Source organism: Procambarus clarkii, chromosome 76 (genome assembly GCF_040958095.1).
Source record: "Procambarus clarkii isolate CNS0578487 chromosome 76, FALCON_Pclarkii_2.0, whole genome shotgun sequence".
NCBI classification, from domain to species: Eukaryota; Metazoa; Arthropoda; class Malacostraca; order Decapoda; family Cambaridae; genus Procambarus; species Procambarus clarkii.
This window is the reverse complement of record NC_091225.1, coordinates 19,819,895-19,837,096: the sequence shown is the minus strand read 5'-3', so window position 1 is coordinate 19,837,096 and position 17,202 is coordinate 19,819,895. Positions and strand designations below refer to the sequence as shown.

At 46.7% G+C, this 17,202-nt stretch overlaps 1 protein-coding gene across 1 annotated transcript in view; it reads left to right on the top strand.

The window, feature by feature from the left end:
- Positions 1-17,202, top strand: part of LOC138357205 (uncharacterized) — a 156,651-nt gene that overhangs the window by 96,586 nt on the left and 42,863 nt on the right. The gene's annotated exons all lie outside the window — the stretch shown is intronic.

Genomic DNA, 17,202 nt, shown 5'->3' with positions numbered 1-17,202 from the left:
GGCCTCCACCCCCAGGAAGCAGCCCGTGACAGCTAACTAACTCCCAGGTACCTATTTACTGCTAGGTAACAGGAGCATTCAGGGTGAAAGAAACTTTGCCCATTTGTTTCTGCCTCGTGCGGGAATCGAACCCGCGCCACAGAATTACGAGTCCTGCGCGCTATCCACCAGGCTACGAGGCCCCTCCTATTATATCAAGTGTATACAGTTGTAGTGTAGGTGTTAAGGTAACTTTTATTCTGTTTTATTAAATTAACTTTCGGGTTCCGTGACTCGAGTCCTGTTTATATATCCGCATTGCAAAGTTTATGCGAAGGTGTTTTTTTCTTTTATACTGCGTGCGATGTACATTGCCACGGGCTCACCATAGCCCGTGCTACTTGGAACTTTTTGTTCTTTCACGTAACACTGAGAAGTTGTATTAACTCAACACTGAGAATGTTGTAATAAGTGTATAAGTGAACCACTTTACAGTCTACAGACTGTAATACCAGGCTATAAACTGTGATACCAGGCTATAGACTGTAATACCAGGCTATAAACTGTGACACCAGGCTATAAACTGTGATACCAGGCTATAGACTGTAATACCAGGCTATAAACTGTGATACCAGGCTATAGACTGTAATACCAGGCTATAAACTGTGACACCAGGCTATAAACTGTGATACCAGGCTATAGACTGTAATACCAGGCTATAAACTGTGACACCAGGCTATAGACTGTAATACCAGGCTATAAACTGTGATACCAGGCTATAGACTGTAATACCAGGCTATAGACTGTGACACCAGGCTATAGACTGTGACACCAGGCTATAGACTGTAATACCAGGCTATAGACTGTAATACCAGGCTACAGACTGTAATACCAGGCTACAGACTGTAATACCAGGCTACAGACTGTAATACCAGGCTATAAACTGTGATACCAGGCTATAGACTGTAATACCAGGCTACAGACTGTAATACCAGGCTACAGACTGTAATACCAGGCTACAGACTGTAATACCAGGCTACAGACTGTAATACCAGGCTACAGACTGTGACACCAGGCTATAGACTGTAATACCAGGCTATAAACTGTGATACCAGGCTATAGACTGTAATACCAGGCTACAGACTGTAATACCAGGCTACAGACTGTAATACCAGGCTACAGACTGTAATACCAGGCTATAGACTGTAATACCAGGCTACAGACTGTGACACCAGGCTATAGACTGTAATACCAGGCTATAGACTGTAATACCAGGCTATAGACTGTAATACCAGGCTATAGACTGTAACACCAGGCTATAGACTGTAATACCAGGCTATAGACTGTAATACCAGGCTATAGACTGTAATACCAGGCTATAGACTGTGATACCAGTTTAAACACAACTCGTACAATGACGTTTCGGTTCGTTTTGGGCCCCTTATTAACTCTTTGGCCTTCCCCGAAACGCTGTGCATAATAGTGGCTTTAGGCATTGTATGTACTAGCTCTATAAATCCAACATTATGTTAACTCACCTTGTATATACGTACTTTACCTGAATAAACATTTGATTTGAAGGAATACAGAGAAAATCCAGTTTTCCTGAATGAAATAGCAACATCACCCCGCTACCTGTTTTAGAAGCTCAGAGGGTTCGGATCCCCCGAGAGCAATATTGAGATGAATCTGATGATGCTGGATGGAGACAAAAGTCAGATTCACGAAGCAGTTACGCAAGTACTTACGAACGTGTACATCTTTCCTCAATGTTTGGCGGCTTTGGTTACATTTATTAAATAGTTTACAAGCATGAAAACTTGCCAATCAACTGTTGTTATTGTTATAAACAGCTTCCTGGTGCTTCGGAGCTCATTAACTGTTTAATAAATGTAACCAAAGCCGTCAAAGATTGTTGAACGATGTACAGGTTCGTAAGTACTTGCGTAACTGCTTCGTGAATCTGGCCCAAGGTCCAGCATGGGCACTCACTCACCGGGAACCCCGCAAAGTTTGACTCTTAATACGTGAAGGACAGACGGCAAGGTAGCCTCGTCACCGAGACTTTTGGCGGGAAGACTGGGACCATTGTGGGGGCCGCTGAGACCATTGTGAGGACCACTGAGACCCTTGTAAGGACCACTAAGGCCATTGTGGGGACCACCGAAGCCCGTGGTCTGTTTACGTCTCATTTTACAACCTTCCGTGTGGTCTGAGGACTTTACAGTCCTTGTCTAACTTCGGATTTTGTTGTCCATTTTTTATTGAGAATGTTTGTGTCCGCGCTGCTCCCAAAGGCGTCGCGTCGCTGGTGTTGGTCCCCCCTTGTGGCGGTGAGAGCTGGGGTCACGTCCCCTTCTCTCCCTCTTTCCCTCTCTCTCCCTCTCCCTCACCCACTCTAGCAGGAAGAGGGAGGATATGGCTGTTGACAGAGATCTTACCTTTAAGAGTGGATACTTCTCTGGCGCCGCTGGCTTGGTCTCCGTCTCTGGTTAGGTTGGGTAGGGTTGGATTGGGATAGGTTATGGGGGTTGGCTTGGATGGATGGCGTTGAGGGGGTAAATAGTTTTCTCAGGTCTAAAAACTGTTTTTCTTAGGTCTCGAAGCTGTTATATTGGGTCTAAACCCGTTTTCTTGGATCTCAAAACTGTTTTATCGGGTCTAAACCCGTTTTCTTGGGTATAAGGCCGTTTTCTCATGTCTAAAACCGTTTTATCGGGTCTAATAAACCGTTTTCTCAGGTCTAAAACCGTTTTCTCACGTCTAAAATCGTTTTCTCACGTCTAAAATTGTTTCCTTAGGTCTAAAAAACGTTTTCTCACGTCTAAAATCGTTTCCTTAGGTCTAAAAACCGTTTTCTCAGGTCTAAAGACCGTTTTTTCACGTCTAAATCGGTTTTATCAGGTTTAAAGCCGTTTTATTGGGTCTAAACCCGTTGTCTTATGGTCTAAAACCGTTGTCTTAGGGTCTAAAATCGTTTTCTAAGATCTAAAACCGTTTTCTCGGGTCTAACATCTAAGACACTGCACAAGACGGGGCCAGAAAGAGCATCACAGGCAAACCAGTGGACGGAAAACTAAACCTCATGCCACGAAACATGTTTCGAACCAACCGGGACTCGAGAGTCCAAAGTCTCGGAGCCTTCTTAGAAGTCAAGATGTTCATATCGGGGCGCCATCAAGTTCCAAAGAGTCGTGGAACATCAGTCATTCCTGTCCTCCTTTTCTCGTAAACACACCACAGTTCTCCAACTCCTTTCACGTTCTTCCTTCCCCCTTTCCCTCCCTTCCTTCCCTCCCTTCCTTCCCTCCCTTCCTTCCCTCCCTCCCATTCCACCGTCCCCACCTCCGTCCCTACAGACAGACCCTTCCGTCTAACTCAACAACAGTACCGAACAGAGGAAGTTGGCTGCCGTTATCGTTTCAACAAGACCCGTCCCACTTCTGCTTTCTGCCTTTCCCCACCTCCCTTCCCCCCCCCCCCCCCTCTTCCCCCATTTCCCCCCAGCCTGTCTGCCTTCCCCTCTTCCTCCACCTGCCTCCCCCATCTCAATTGCTCCGACTCTTAGTTTCCTCCCCCTCCCCCCTCTTCCCCTTCCTCCCTCCCTCCCTCCCCACCCCTCCCCCCCTCCCCCCCACCCCCCCCTCCTCCCCCAGCACGCCTGGACAAACATTGCATAATTAACTCTAACCCCTTCTACAGGTGGTGGTTCCCTGTTTGTGTTGGTCAGTCAGGTGTGTCGGCTGGTGTGTTGAACAGTGTTGTCTGGTGGTGTTGAACAGTGTTGGCTGGTGTGTTGATCAGTGTTGGCTGGGGTGTTGAACAGTGTTGGCTGGTGTGTTGAACAGTGTCGGCTGGTGTGTTGCTCAGTGTTGGCTGGGGTGTTGAACAGTGTTGGCTGGGGTGTTGAACAGTGTTGTCTGGTGGTGTTGAACAGTGTTGGCTGGTGTGTTGAACAGTGTTGGCTGGTGTGTTGCTCAGTGTTGGCTGGGGTGTTGAACAGTGTTGTCTGGGGTGTTTAACAGTGTTGGCTGGTGTGTTGAACAGTGTTGGCTGGTGTGTTGACCAGTGTTGTCTGGTGTGTTGAACAGTGTTGCCTGGGGTGTTGAACAGTGTTGGCTGGTGGTGTTGAACAGTGTTGGCTGGTGTGTTGAACAGTGTTGGCTGGGGTGTTGAACAGTGTTGGCTGGTGTGTTGAACAGTGTTGGCTGGTGTGTTGAACAGTGTTGGCTGGGGTGTTGAACAGTGTTGGCTGGGGTGTTGAGCAGTGTTGTCTGGGGTGTTGAGCAGTGTTGTCTGGTGTGTTGAACAGTGTTGGCTGGGGTGTTGAACAGTGTTGGCTGGGGTGTTGAACAGTGTTGTCTGGGGTGTTGAACAGTGTTGTCTGGTGTGTTGAACAGTGTTGTCTGGTGTGTTGAACAGTGTTGGCTGGTGTGTTGAACAGTGTTGTCTGGTGTGTTGAACAGTGTTGGCTGGGGTGTTGAACAGTGTTGGCTGGTGGTGTTGAACAGTGTTGGCTGGTGTGTTGAACAGTGTTGGCTGGTGTGTTGAACAGTGTTGTCTGGTGTGTTGAACAGTGTTGGCTGGTGTGTTGAACAGTGTTGGCTGGGGTGTTGCTCAGTGTTGGCTGGTGTGTTGAACAGTGTTGTCTGGTGTGTTGAACAGTGTTGGCTGGGGTGTTGCTCAGTGTTGGCTGGGGTGTTGAGCAGTGTTGTCTGGGGTGTTGAACAGTGTTGGCTGGTGTGTTGAACAGTGTTGGCTGGTGTGTTGAACAGTGTTGGCTGGGGTGTTGAACAGTGTTGGCTGGGGTGTTGAACAGTGTTGGCTGGTGTGTTGAACAGTGTTGTCTGGTGTGTTGAACAGTGTTGGCTGGGGTGTTGCTCAGTGTTGGCTGGTGTGTTGAACAGTGTTGGCTGGTGTGTTGAACAGTGTTGGCTGGGGTGTTGCTCAGTGTTGGCTGGTGTGTTGAACAGTGTTGTCTGGTGTGTTGAACAGTGTTGGCTGGGGTGTTGCTCAGTGTTGGCTGGGGTGTTGAACAGTGTTGGCTGGTGTGTTGCTCAGTGTTGGCTGGTGTGTTGAGCAGTGTTGTCTGGGGTGTTGAACAGTGTTGGCTGGTGTGTTGAACAGTGTTGGCTGGTGTGTTGAACAGTGTTGGCTGGGGTATTGAACAGTGTTGGCTGGTGTGTTGAACAGTGTTGGCTGGGGTGTTGCTCAGTGTTGGCTGGTGTGTTGAACAGTGTTGTCTGGTGTGTTGAACAGTGTTGTCTGGGGTGTTGAACAGTGTTGTCTGGTGTGTTGAACAGTGTTGGCTGGTGTGTTGAACAGTGTTGTCTGGGGTGTTGAACAGTGTTGTCTGGTGTGTTGAACAGTGTTGGCTGGTGTGTTGAACAGTGTTGTCTGGGGTGTTGAACAGTGTTGTCTGGGGTGTTGAACAGTGTTGTCTGGTGTGTTGCTCAGTGTTGGCTGGTGTGTTGAACAGTGTTGGCTGGTGTGTTGAACAGTGTTGTCTGGTGTGTTGAACAGTGTTGGCTGGTGTGTTGCTCAGTGTTGGCTGGTGTGTTGAACAGTGTTGGCTGGTGTGTTGAACAGTGTTGGCTGGTGGTGTTGAACAGTGTTGGCTGGGGTGTTGAACAGTGTTGGCTGGTGTGTTGAACAGTGTTGTCTGGGGTGTTGAACAGTGTTGGCTGGTGTGTTGAACAGTGTTGTCTGGGGTGTTGCTCAGTCCCCCCCCCCCCTTGCAACACTGCCGTTTGGTGTTCAAAGACACATTCATTACCAAATATCTATAGCTAAAGAAATTAATATACATTGGTGGTAGGTCTTTCGCCAACACGCAAAATAGATATGGGGGGGATAGATCTATATCTTTCTATCCTGTAATAGATATATTACAGGGTCATAGATGAGCTTCAGTTCATTGCTATTGTTAGTAAATTGACTTCTGAGCAAGTCCCAGCTGTGTCTGGGTACAAGTGACAGGATGAACAACCCAGCGGGTTTTCTTCCTATTGGGGAGTGTTGTACATGCTGCTATGGCGGTGTGTCCACTCACAAGATGAGTGGCGCTGCCCAATACTGTCACTATGGTGGTATGTCCACTCACAGGATGAGTGACGCTGCCCAATAAACTCGCCCCTCGGGGCAAAATTTAAATTTAAAATTGTCTTCCATACTTCCATGGGAATGTTGTTATTCCTTATAACGACTACTCAATAGTCCTGTCGATAGTGTGTACTTAAGGGTTGTGCTTTGGCTCTTTGGTCCCGCCTCTCAACCGTCAATCAACTGGTGTACAAGTTCCTGAGCCTACTGGGCTCTATCATATCTACACTTGAAGCTGTGTATGGAGTCAGCCTCCACCACATCACTTCCTAATGCATTCCACTTGTCATTCCATTTGGAATAGTGTGTCCCTGTCTTTGTCCACTCATTCTATACTTCATCTCGAGCTTCATACAAACTGAACTGCCAGAGATACTCAATTCGTATTCGAGCTCTTGCCTAACTCCAGGCACCCTATTCAGTGCTAAGTGATTAGAGGCATCAGGTGAAAAGGAAATGTTACCCCGAACGTCCTCTCTCTCTCCTGCCGCGGGAATCGAACCCTGGAACCTTTTGCTTGTAAACCCTGACTCACTCCATCACATATTAAGTTTACACAAGTTGAATATCACCAAGAAATAACTTCCGAATCTTTAAGAACTACAAAGACAAGAAACAAATTTAAGAAACTGGAAAGACATAATATTTTTACATTTTTTTTTCCTTTTGAAGTTATAGTGGAGCGGACCAAAGGAGACATACGACCTTAAACAAAGGAAATAGAGACTGTATAAAAAGTCAAGATGATGCTAGTCCTTGTAAGTGAGGATCTCTTGAGATGATTTCGGGGCTTTAGTGTCCCCGCGGCCCGGTTCTTGACCAGGCCTCCACCCCCAGGAAGCAGCCCGTGACAGCTGACTAACAACCAGGTACCTATTTTACTGCTAGGTAACAGGGACATAGGGTGAAAGAAACTCTGCCCATTGTTTCTCACCGGCGCCTGGGATCGAACCCAGGACCACAGGCTCCCCTCAAAGAGGAGGAGGAAGAAGGAGAAGGAACAGGAGATAGAAATAGAGAAGGAATAGAGAGGAGAAGCAGGAGACAAGACATGAGGGATGAAAGAACACAGTAAAGAAAGAAACACGAGAAGAAAACCATATGACGAATGGGATCAAAGAGAATGAACAAAAATACTAAACACAGCGATAACAGGAGGAGAGAATGAAGAAAGAAAGAAAGATAGAAGATTGTAACGGTGAGATGGAGAGAGCAAAGGCGATAAATTTGGTGAGAAGCTCTTTCAGTAAATATCAAATTTGTACAGGCAACCCCCTTGAAACCTGATCCCCCCAGGAGAGAGAGGGAGAGAGAGAGAGAGAGAGAGAGAGAGAGGGAGAGAGAGAGAGAACCCAACAACACAAGCAATATGAACTAAGATACTGAAAGTGACAAAAATGACATTGAATCCATCCACTTGGACTGTGCCGTAGAGTAGCAATCTGATTCTTGCAAGGTCTGAGCTCAATCCCCGATGGCTCCGGTGGCTGGGTACTGTTCCTTTTCACTCTGACCCAACTCCTTTTCCTCTCGTTCTATCCAACCATAAATGAACAAACATTTAAGAATAAAGCCTTTGAATTTGGATTTAAACACTACATGGAAGAAAAGCAAGAACAGGAAAATAAGCTTAGATTACAAGAACAGGAAAATAAGCTTAGATTACAAGAACAGGAAAATAAGCTTAGATTACAAGAACAGGAAAATAAGCTTAGATTACAAGAACAGGAAAATAAGCTTAGATTACAAGAACAGGAAAATAAGCTTAGATTACAAGAACAGGAAAATAAGCTTAGATTACAAGAACAGGAAAATAAGCTTAGATTACAAGAACAGGAAAATAAGCTTAGATTACAAGAACAGGAAAATAAGCTTAGATTACAAGAACAGGAAAATAAGCTTAGATTACAAGAACAGGAAAATAAGCTTAGATTACAAGAACAGGAAAATAAGCTAAGATAACAAGAACAGCAACAAATTCTTCGATAACGAATGGTGTGAGATAACAGAGATATCAGTTATCGCAATTATCGTGTGAAAACGATAATAAAAATTAACAAAACTAAAGAAGAGGGAAAAATAGGGAAGATAATCCACAAATAGAAAATTGTCAATTAAAAACTAGAAAAATGGAACTGAAGAAATGGGAGAAAAAATGACTTCGAGAAATAGGTAAGCGTAGGAAATGGTTTCACACTGACGGAGTCTCTCTCTCCCTCTCTCCCTCTCTCTCTCTCCCTCTCTCTCCCTCTCTCTCTCTGCCTCTCTCTCTCCCTCCCTCTCACCGAGAACCACTCCCCCTCCCACCCCCTCCCACAAGCTCTGTAACAAGGCAGAGCTCTAATGCCTCTAAGAAGAGCCAGAAGTAATCTATATCCTGTGTGCAAAAATAATAGTCCAATAAACACCAGGTATTAATTGCTTTTGAGCCCAGCAGCCGAATCTTGCTCTCTGTTGATGCTAATGGATATGCATTGATACGCAAGGCCCCGTTGGAGCAGCAGCAGCAGGAGTAGGAACAGTAACAGCAGCAGCAGGAGTGGCAGCAGCACCAGCAGCAGCAGTAGCAGCAGCAGCAGCAGTAGCAGCAGGAGCAGCAGTAGAGGCAGGAGTAGCAGCAGCAGCAGTAGCAGCAGGAGCAGCAGTAGAGGCAGGAGTAGCAGCAGTAATAGCAGTAGCAGTAGCAGCAGGAGTAGCAGCAGTAATAGCATTAGCAGTAGCAGCAGGAGTAGCAGCAGCAGCAGCAGCGCCAGCAGCACCAGCAGCACCACCACCACCACCACCACCACCACCACTACCAGCACCACCACCACCACCACCACCACCACCACCACCACCACTACCAGCACCACCACCACCACCACTACCACTACCAGCACCACCACCACATACACAAAGAGAGACTCCGTCATCCAGAGAGAGAGAGAGGGCCGGGGAGCACGCAGCCCGCCCTCGACCCAAACAAATAGTTGGTCTTAAGAGCAGAATATCTTAGGAAAAGCTAAGAAAATTTGTGGGTAAAACTCTCACCCAGGTCTTTACCCCTCTTGGGGTGAGGGGAGGGGGTCTTTACCCCTCTTGGGGTGAGGGGAGGGGGTCTTTACCCCTCTTGGGGTGAGGGGAGGGGGTCTTTACCCCTCTTGGGGTGAGGGGAGGGGGTCTTTACCCCTCTTGGGGTGAGGGGAGGGGGTCTTTACCCCTCTTGGGGTGAGGGGAGGGGGTCATTACCCCTCTTGGGGTGAGGGGAGGGGGTCTTTACCCCTCTTGGGGTGAGGGGAGGGGGTCTTTACCCCTCTTGGGGTGAGGGGAGGGGGTCTTTACCCCTCTTGGGGTGAGGGGAGGGGGTCTTTACCCCTCTTGGGGTGAGGGGAGGGGGTCTTTACCCCTCTTGGGGTGAGGGGAGGGGGTCTTTACCCCTCTTGGGGTGAGGGGAGGGGGGTCTTTACCCCTCTTGGGGTGAGGGGAGGGGGTCTTTACCCCTCTTGGGGTGAGGGGAGGGGGTCTTTACCCCTCTTGGGGTGAGGGGAGGGGGTCTTTACCCCTCTTGGGGTGAGGGGAGGGGGTCTTTGCCCCTCTTGGGGTGAGGGGAGAGGTCTTTACCCCTCTTGGGGTGAGGGGAGAGGTCTTTACCCCTCTTGGGGTGAGGGGAGGGGGTCTTTACCTCTCTTGGGGTGAGGGGAGGGGGTCTTTACCCCTGTTGGGGTGAGGGGAGGGGCTCTTTACCCCTCTTGGGGTGAGAGGGGGGAGGGTCTTTACCCCTCTTGGGGTGAGAGGGGAGAGGTCTTTACCCCTCTTGGGGGGAGGGGAGGGGGTCTTTACCCCTCTTGGGGTGAAGGGAGAGGTCTTTACCCCTCTTGGGGTGAGGGGAGGGGGTCTTTACCCCTCTTGAGGTGAGGGGAGGGGTCTTTACCCCTCTTGGGGTGAGGGGGAGAGGTCTTTACCCCTCTTGAGGTGAGGGGAGGGGGTCTTTACCCCTCTTGGGGTAAGGGGAGGGGGCAGCCTGAGGAAAGTGTTGATCCTCATGATAGAGGGACTCACTAAAGGTATGTTGTGTGCTTTTGAGCAGTAGATAAGAATGAACATGTGAACGTTCATTCAAATGTCAAAATCGCCTTCAAAATCGCCTTCAAAATCGCCTTCAAAACCGCCTTCAAAATCGCCTTCAAAATCGCCTTCAAAATTCAATAACTTTCAGCAGAAATCACCCCTACTGAACACAGTCGAACTTTGCTTAATACAGTACATGAATATATTATTTCCTAAGAGAGCGGAATTAAATTACACAAATTATGTTTAATTAATGAAACAAAAGAATAATTGTTGTTAATAAACACAATGTCGTTAGTGACGGTTTGGCTCTGGGTCGTGCAAAGTCGCAGGAAGTTAAACAGAAATTTAGAATATCATGTGGGTCATTGCAGGCAATGAGTCACAATAACGGGGCTAAAGTAAGTCACAATCGACTTGAGAATGGTCCAGGACGGACCGAAACGTCGTCGTCCCTTCACCTTCTAGTGTGTGGTCTGGTCAACTTATGTGGGTCAATTTATTGTAGTATAAAAACATAGATTTCTCGTGGATTTCTTCACGAGAAATCTACGACTGTTAGACAAGACGATTTTCTTTATTTCCCACTTTTAAGACAAATTTAGTTATCTTTAATTTTTACACCAGAGACGTTAGAAAGAACTTTTTCAGTGTTATAGCAGTTAACAGATGGAATGCATTAGGAAGTGATGTGGTGGAGGCTGACTCCATACACAGTTTCAAGTGTAGATATGATAGAGCCCAATAGGCTCAGGAACCTGTACACCAGTTGATTGACAGTTGAGAGGCGGGACCAAAGAGCCAGAGCTCAACCACCGCAAGCACAACTAGGTGAGTACACACACTAAGGGGGGGGGGCCTCGCGGCTGACTGGATAGCAGTTTGGGGGGTCGTAGTTCTAAGGGCCCATTTCGAGTCAAACTAATGGGCAGTTTCTTTCATCCTGATGCCCTGTTCACCTAGCAGTAAATAGGTATTTAGGACTTAGACAGTTGCTATGGTCTGCTTCCTGGGGACGTACGTGTGCTAGAGAGATCCTCTACATCTCTCTAGTTATCCTCTTATGTTAGAGAGACATAAGAGGATTGGTTAGAAAGGCGGGGTCCAAGAGCTAGTAGCTCGCTTAACGGGCAGAAATAGTAAAGACACACCTATACCCTTCCTCGTGGCAGTACCCATTACACATATTACCCCTTCCGCTGTCTCTCCCCTTCCCTCTGTCATCTCCCTCCCACAAGCACCTCCTCCCCTTCCATCCGCTGCTCTACTCTGACGCCAGGCGCTCCGTGCGCTCTAGGGACGCTTAAAGAACGAGTCGTATATCTTCTTGTTCTCTATGGAAATGAGCGCTGTAAATCCTCCCCCCCCCCCCCCATCTCTCTCTCTCTCTCTCTCTCTCTCTCTCTCTCTCTCTCTCTCTCTCTCTCTCTCTCTCTCTCTCTCTCTCTCTCTCTCTCTCTCTCTCTCTCTCTCTCTCTCTCTCTTTCTCTCTCTCTTTCTCTCTCTCTTCTTTCTTTCTCTCTTTCTCTCTCTCTTTCTCTCTCTCTTTCTTTTCTCTCTTTCTTTCTCTCTCTCTTTCTTTCTCTCTCTTTCTCTCTCTCTCTCTCTCTCTCTCTCTCTCTCTCTCTCTCTCTCTCTCTCTCTCTCTCTCTCTCTCTCTCTCTCTCTCTCTCTCTCTCTCTCTCTCTCTCTCTCTCTCTCTTTCTCTCTTTCTCTCTCTCTTTCTCTCTCTCTTTCTCTCTCTCTCTCTCTCTCTCTCTCTCTCTCTCTCTCTCTCTCTCTCTCTCTCTCTCTCTCTCTCTCTCTCTCTCTCTCATTCTCTGAGGTGGTTATAGGAATTATCTATCACAACTTACCTATTAGTGCCTGTGGGACCCGCGCCTGCTACCTAGAGGAAGCCTATCCGGTTCAATTTTTGAATTCTTTGTCGTATTTGGTTTTGAAGTTTTTGGATGGAAGCTTCCACAACTAGTGCTTTCGGTGCATTCAGATTTGTTGAGCACATGAATAGTTGATGATTATATCTTTACATGTCTTTAGTTTACCTTTCAAACTTACAGTAGTTTCCTATCGTCTTGTTTGAGTATTTTATATGTGGTGATCATATTCCCTCCGTTCCTGCTCTCTACTAGAGTTGCTAAATTGCCTCTTCGTGTAGATTTTCAAAGGTATTCCCTGTAGGTACTAACAACCACGTTTACAACTTGGTTGAGATAAATCAGGAGTGACTGGACGGTGGGAAACGGTTAGCTGAATTGAACAGGGAGACAGATGTTCGAATGTGTTCTTCCTGTGTTCGAATCACACCCACATCTAAATGCTTCACCCATATACTGCGAATACAAATAAATGCCGATGTTTATAGTTTATTAACTATAAACATTTCGTTAATATTAATTTATATTAAACTGCTGTTTTTTACGTTCAAATTGACGAATTTGAAGTCGGCCGAATAGATGGAATTGATGAGTGGATGAACCGAAATGGATCAAGAGGGTTGAAGTAATGGGGAAGGGAAAGGGAAATAGGTAAATGAATAACGGGAAAGGAGGAAAAGGATGGTTTGCTAAGAGGTAAATGGAAATGGGGGAGCAGGAATTCGTATTCAGAAAGGGACAGGCGGATGCGCTGAGGTAGAATGACACACACACACTTCCCCCCCCCCCCCTAGTGACGGGAACATTCTCTGGTCGAAGTTCGAGCGGCTGGCGTTCATCACTCGCTCGCTCCACAAATCAAGCAGCGAGACCAATCGTCAGTTAGATTAAAGGAACTTTTTTCTGTATTTTGTTACGTGACTGAAGTAACACTATGGGGCCTGCAGCCTCTGGGGCCAGATTCACGAAGCAGTTACATAAAACACTTACGAACCTGTACATCTTTTCTCAATCTTTGGCGGCTTTGTTTACAATTATTAAACAATTAATGAGCTCCGAAGCACCAGGAGGCTGTTTATAACAATAACAACAGTTGATTGGCAAGTTTTCATGCTTGTAAACTGTTTAATAAATGTAACCAAAGCCGTCAAAGATTGAGGAAACATGTACACGTTCGTAAGTGCTTGCGTAAGTGCTTTCGTGAATCTGGCCCCTGGATTTTATATCCCAGACCAAGATATGAACAGAGCCGCGCAATTCCCGCTCGAGAGGAAACTTGAGGGTAGGAAAAGGTGACGGTAATAGACCTTGATCAAATAGACTTTGGCGGTCTATTTGATCACTGGGGGGGGGGAGGGGCGTGCTGCTGTAGGCCTCCTTAACGTTTATCTAATTCTTAACACACACACACTGGGGCCAGGGGCCAGATTCACGAAGTAGTTACGCAAGTACTTACGAACGTGTACATCTTTCCTCAATCTTTGACGGCTTTGGTTACATTTATTAAACAGTTTACAAGCATGAAAACTTGCCAATCAACTGTTGTTATTGTTATAAACAGCCTCCTGGTGCTTCGGAGCTCATTAATTGTTTAATAATTGTAAACAAAGCCGCTAAAGATTGAGAAAAGATGTACAGGTTCGTAAGTGTTTTATGTAACTGCTTCGTGAATCTGGCCCCTGGTGGATAGCGCGCAGGACTCGTAATTCTGTGGCGCGGATTCGATTCCCGCAGCAGGCAGAAACAAATGGGCAAAGTTTCTTTCACCCTGAATGCCTCTGTTACCTAGCAGTAAATAGGTACCTTGGAGTTAGTCAGCTGTCACGGGCTGCTCCTTCGGGTGTGTGTGTGTGGTGTGGAGGAAAAAAAATAGTAGTTAGTTGATTGACAGTTGAGAGGCGGGCCGAAAGAGCAAAGCTCAACCCCCGCAAACACAACTAGTAAACACACACACACACACACATGTGATGGAGACTGACTCCATACACAGTTTGTAGTGTAGATTTCATAGAGCCCAATAGGCTCAGGAACCTGTATATCAGTTGACAGTTGAGAGGCGGGACCAAAGAGCCGAAGCTCAACCCCCGCAAGCACAACTAGGTGAAAACACACGCACTTGGTGTGTGTGTGTGTGTGTGGTGGAGGCTGACTCCATACACAGTTTCAAATGTAGATATGATAAAGAGTCCAGTAGGCTCAGGAACCTGTACACCAGTTGATTGACAGTTGAGAGGCGGGACCAAAGAGCCAAAGCTCATCCCCCTCCAAGCCCAACTAGGCGATTACACACACACACACGCGCGCGCGTGTGCGTGCAGACAATGGAGTTCATTGTGCTTTCCTCTGAATCTCTCCTTTTTTCTCACTTGGGAAAAAATGGACGCGTGCGAATTTTTGCTCAGATTAAGAATTTAAAACACACAAATAAATCTTAAGTATGCTGGCCAGTATAAGGCTGTCATTATAGTTCCTCCTGTCACACCACCTTGTTCTTCAGGCCTGTATACTTGTATACTTTCCTGTGGGTATATTGGTGTATAACCATAGATCTTCATTTGACTGCTATTTTGAGATACTCTCGTTCCAGTTCGGAATTATCTGGGGAAAGCACCAAGCCATTACGACTATATAGCACTGGGGAGGGGTCAGGATAAGGATTTGGGATGGGACGGGAGGGAAGGAATGGTGCCCAACCACTTGTGGGACGGTCGGGGATTGAACGCCGACCTGCATGAAGCGAGACCGTCGCTCTACCGTCCAGCCCAAGTGGACAAGCATCACAATGTCACTAAATTTTCAGAAAAGAAGGTGATGTATCTACGGGGTCACCATAGCCTGTGCTACTTGGAACGTTTTGTTTCAGGTAGCAAATCTTTAACAACAACAACAGGAAGATGATAATACACGAGTTAAAAAAATGTTTCCTTGTGAATTTCTCTCCAAATTGTAAATATTTGAATATTCAGAGAATATTCGCACGAAACGCCTAATGATATGATCGTTTCTAAATTCATGCAGTAATTTTGTTTTTCAATTGTGAAAATGTGGAACCCAGTCGTAGGACTTTCGAGTATTTGAAAATAGGGCCAAGAGTCCAAAATAGGTTAGAAACCACGAAATGCTAGGCTCGTGGAGGTATCTTAAGATGATTTCGGGGCTTAGCGTCCCAGCGGCCCGGTCCTCGACCAGGCCTCCTTTTTGTTACACACTCCCAGGAAGCAGCCCGAACCAGCTGTCTAACTCCCAGGTACCTATTTACTGCTAGGTAACAGGGGGGTATCAAGGGTGAAAGAAACATTTTTACCCATTTGTCTGCGCCTCCACCGGGGATCGAACCCGGAACCTCAGGACTACGAATCCGAAGCGCTGTCCACCCAGCTGTCAGATATATATAGCTTTCCGCTTAATTTGAGTTAAACTAGACTTTATAGTCAAACAAATATTGGTATTAACATTGCATAGATGACTAACCCTGTTGTATTCTTTATGCATCTTTACTAGCTGAGGTCAGAGGCTTTTATTGGCATATTTACATTCTCAATGAGTAAACATACTTTTTAATTTAAGTTTTAATAATGACTTTTCTCACATTAAGTTATACACTAGACCATTATTTTGATAAGTATATTAAAGTGTTTAGTCGGCTACGACTACAGGCTTAGATAGTTGATTAACAAGAAATTCAAAGTTTTAAATAGTTTGTTTTATTGGATAGCCTAATAAATTACATTGTGAAGCGATAGCCTAGTATACGAATTTTGTATATTACAAAGATTTGTATAGCCTAGTATTCTTGATACTAGGTCCCTTGTGGGTTGTTGATTTGTGGAACCAATTACCGCGTAACGTGGTGGAGGTGGGGTCCCTCGATTGTTTCAAGCGTGGGTTGGACAAGTATATGAGTGGGATTGGGTGGTTATAAATAGGAGCTGCCTCGTATGGGCCAATAGGCCTTCTGCAGTTACCTTTGTTCTTATGTTATAGATAGGAGCTGCCTCGTATGGGCCAATAGGCTTTCTGCAGTTACCTTTGTTCCTATGTTATAGATAGGAGCTGCCTCGTATGGGCCAATAGGCCTTCTGCAGTTACCTTTGTTCTTATGTTATAGATAGGAGCTGCCTCGTATGGGCCAATAGGCCTTCTGCAGTTACCTTTGTTCTTATGTTATAGATAGGAGCTGCCTCGTATGGGCCAATAGGCCTTCTGCAGTTACCTTTGTTCTTATGTTATAGATAGGAGCTGCCTCGTATGGGCCAATAGGCTTTCTGCAGTTACCTTTGTTCTTATGTTCTTATGATTATTTTCTCGTTCACTGTATTTACTGTCATACAAGTAAATTGTCGTTTATTTTAGATAGTTCACTGATGTTGTTTGGGCTTATATAGTCTCTTTTTCTGACGTTCTGCGTGTGATAAGATTATGTATTGGCCTTGAAGATTGAAATAAAAGTAGAAATGCAATAAGGTTTAAGGAAGCACCGGGACTGCTCGTTAGGAAGTGCTGGGGGTGGTTCAGTTGTTTAGTGGGCGAATAGCTGATTCTTGCGCTGGTCGACTGGAAGTATATCCACATCATAAAGTGGATGTTTTTGAGACAAGTGTTCTTGCTTTCGATATTAATTTTGGGGTCAAACCCAGCCCAACACCACCACCTTCACACACTTAACACTATTTTCCACCCACCCAACATCAACACCCACCCACCCAACACCTATACCTCCACCCACCCAACACCTATACCTCCACCCACCCAACACCTATACCTCCACCCACCCAACACCTATACCCACCCTCCCAACACCTATACCCACCCTCTCAACACCTATACCCACCCTCCCAACACCACCTCCCACCCAACACATACACCCACCCTCCCAACACCACCTCCCACCCAACACATACACCCACCGAACACCCCCCCCCCCCAACACCCCCTCCAACACTCCCTCCAACACCCCTTCCAACACACACCCCCAACACCCCTTCCAACACACACCTCCAACACCCCCTTCAACACCCCCTCCAACACCCCCTCCAACACCCCCTCCAACACCCCCTCCAACACCCCCTCCAACACCCCCTCCAACACCCCCTCCAACACCCCCTCCAACACCTCCCCCAACACCTCCCCCAACACCTCCCCCAACACCTCCCCCAACACCTCCCCCAACACCTCCCCCAACACCCCCTCCAACACA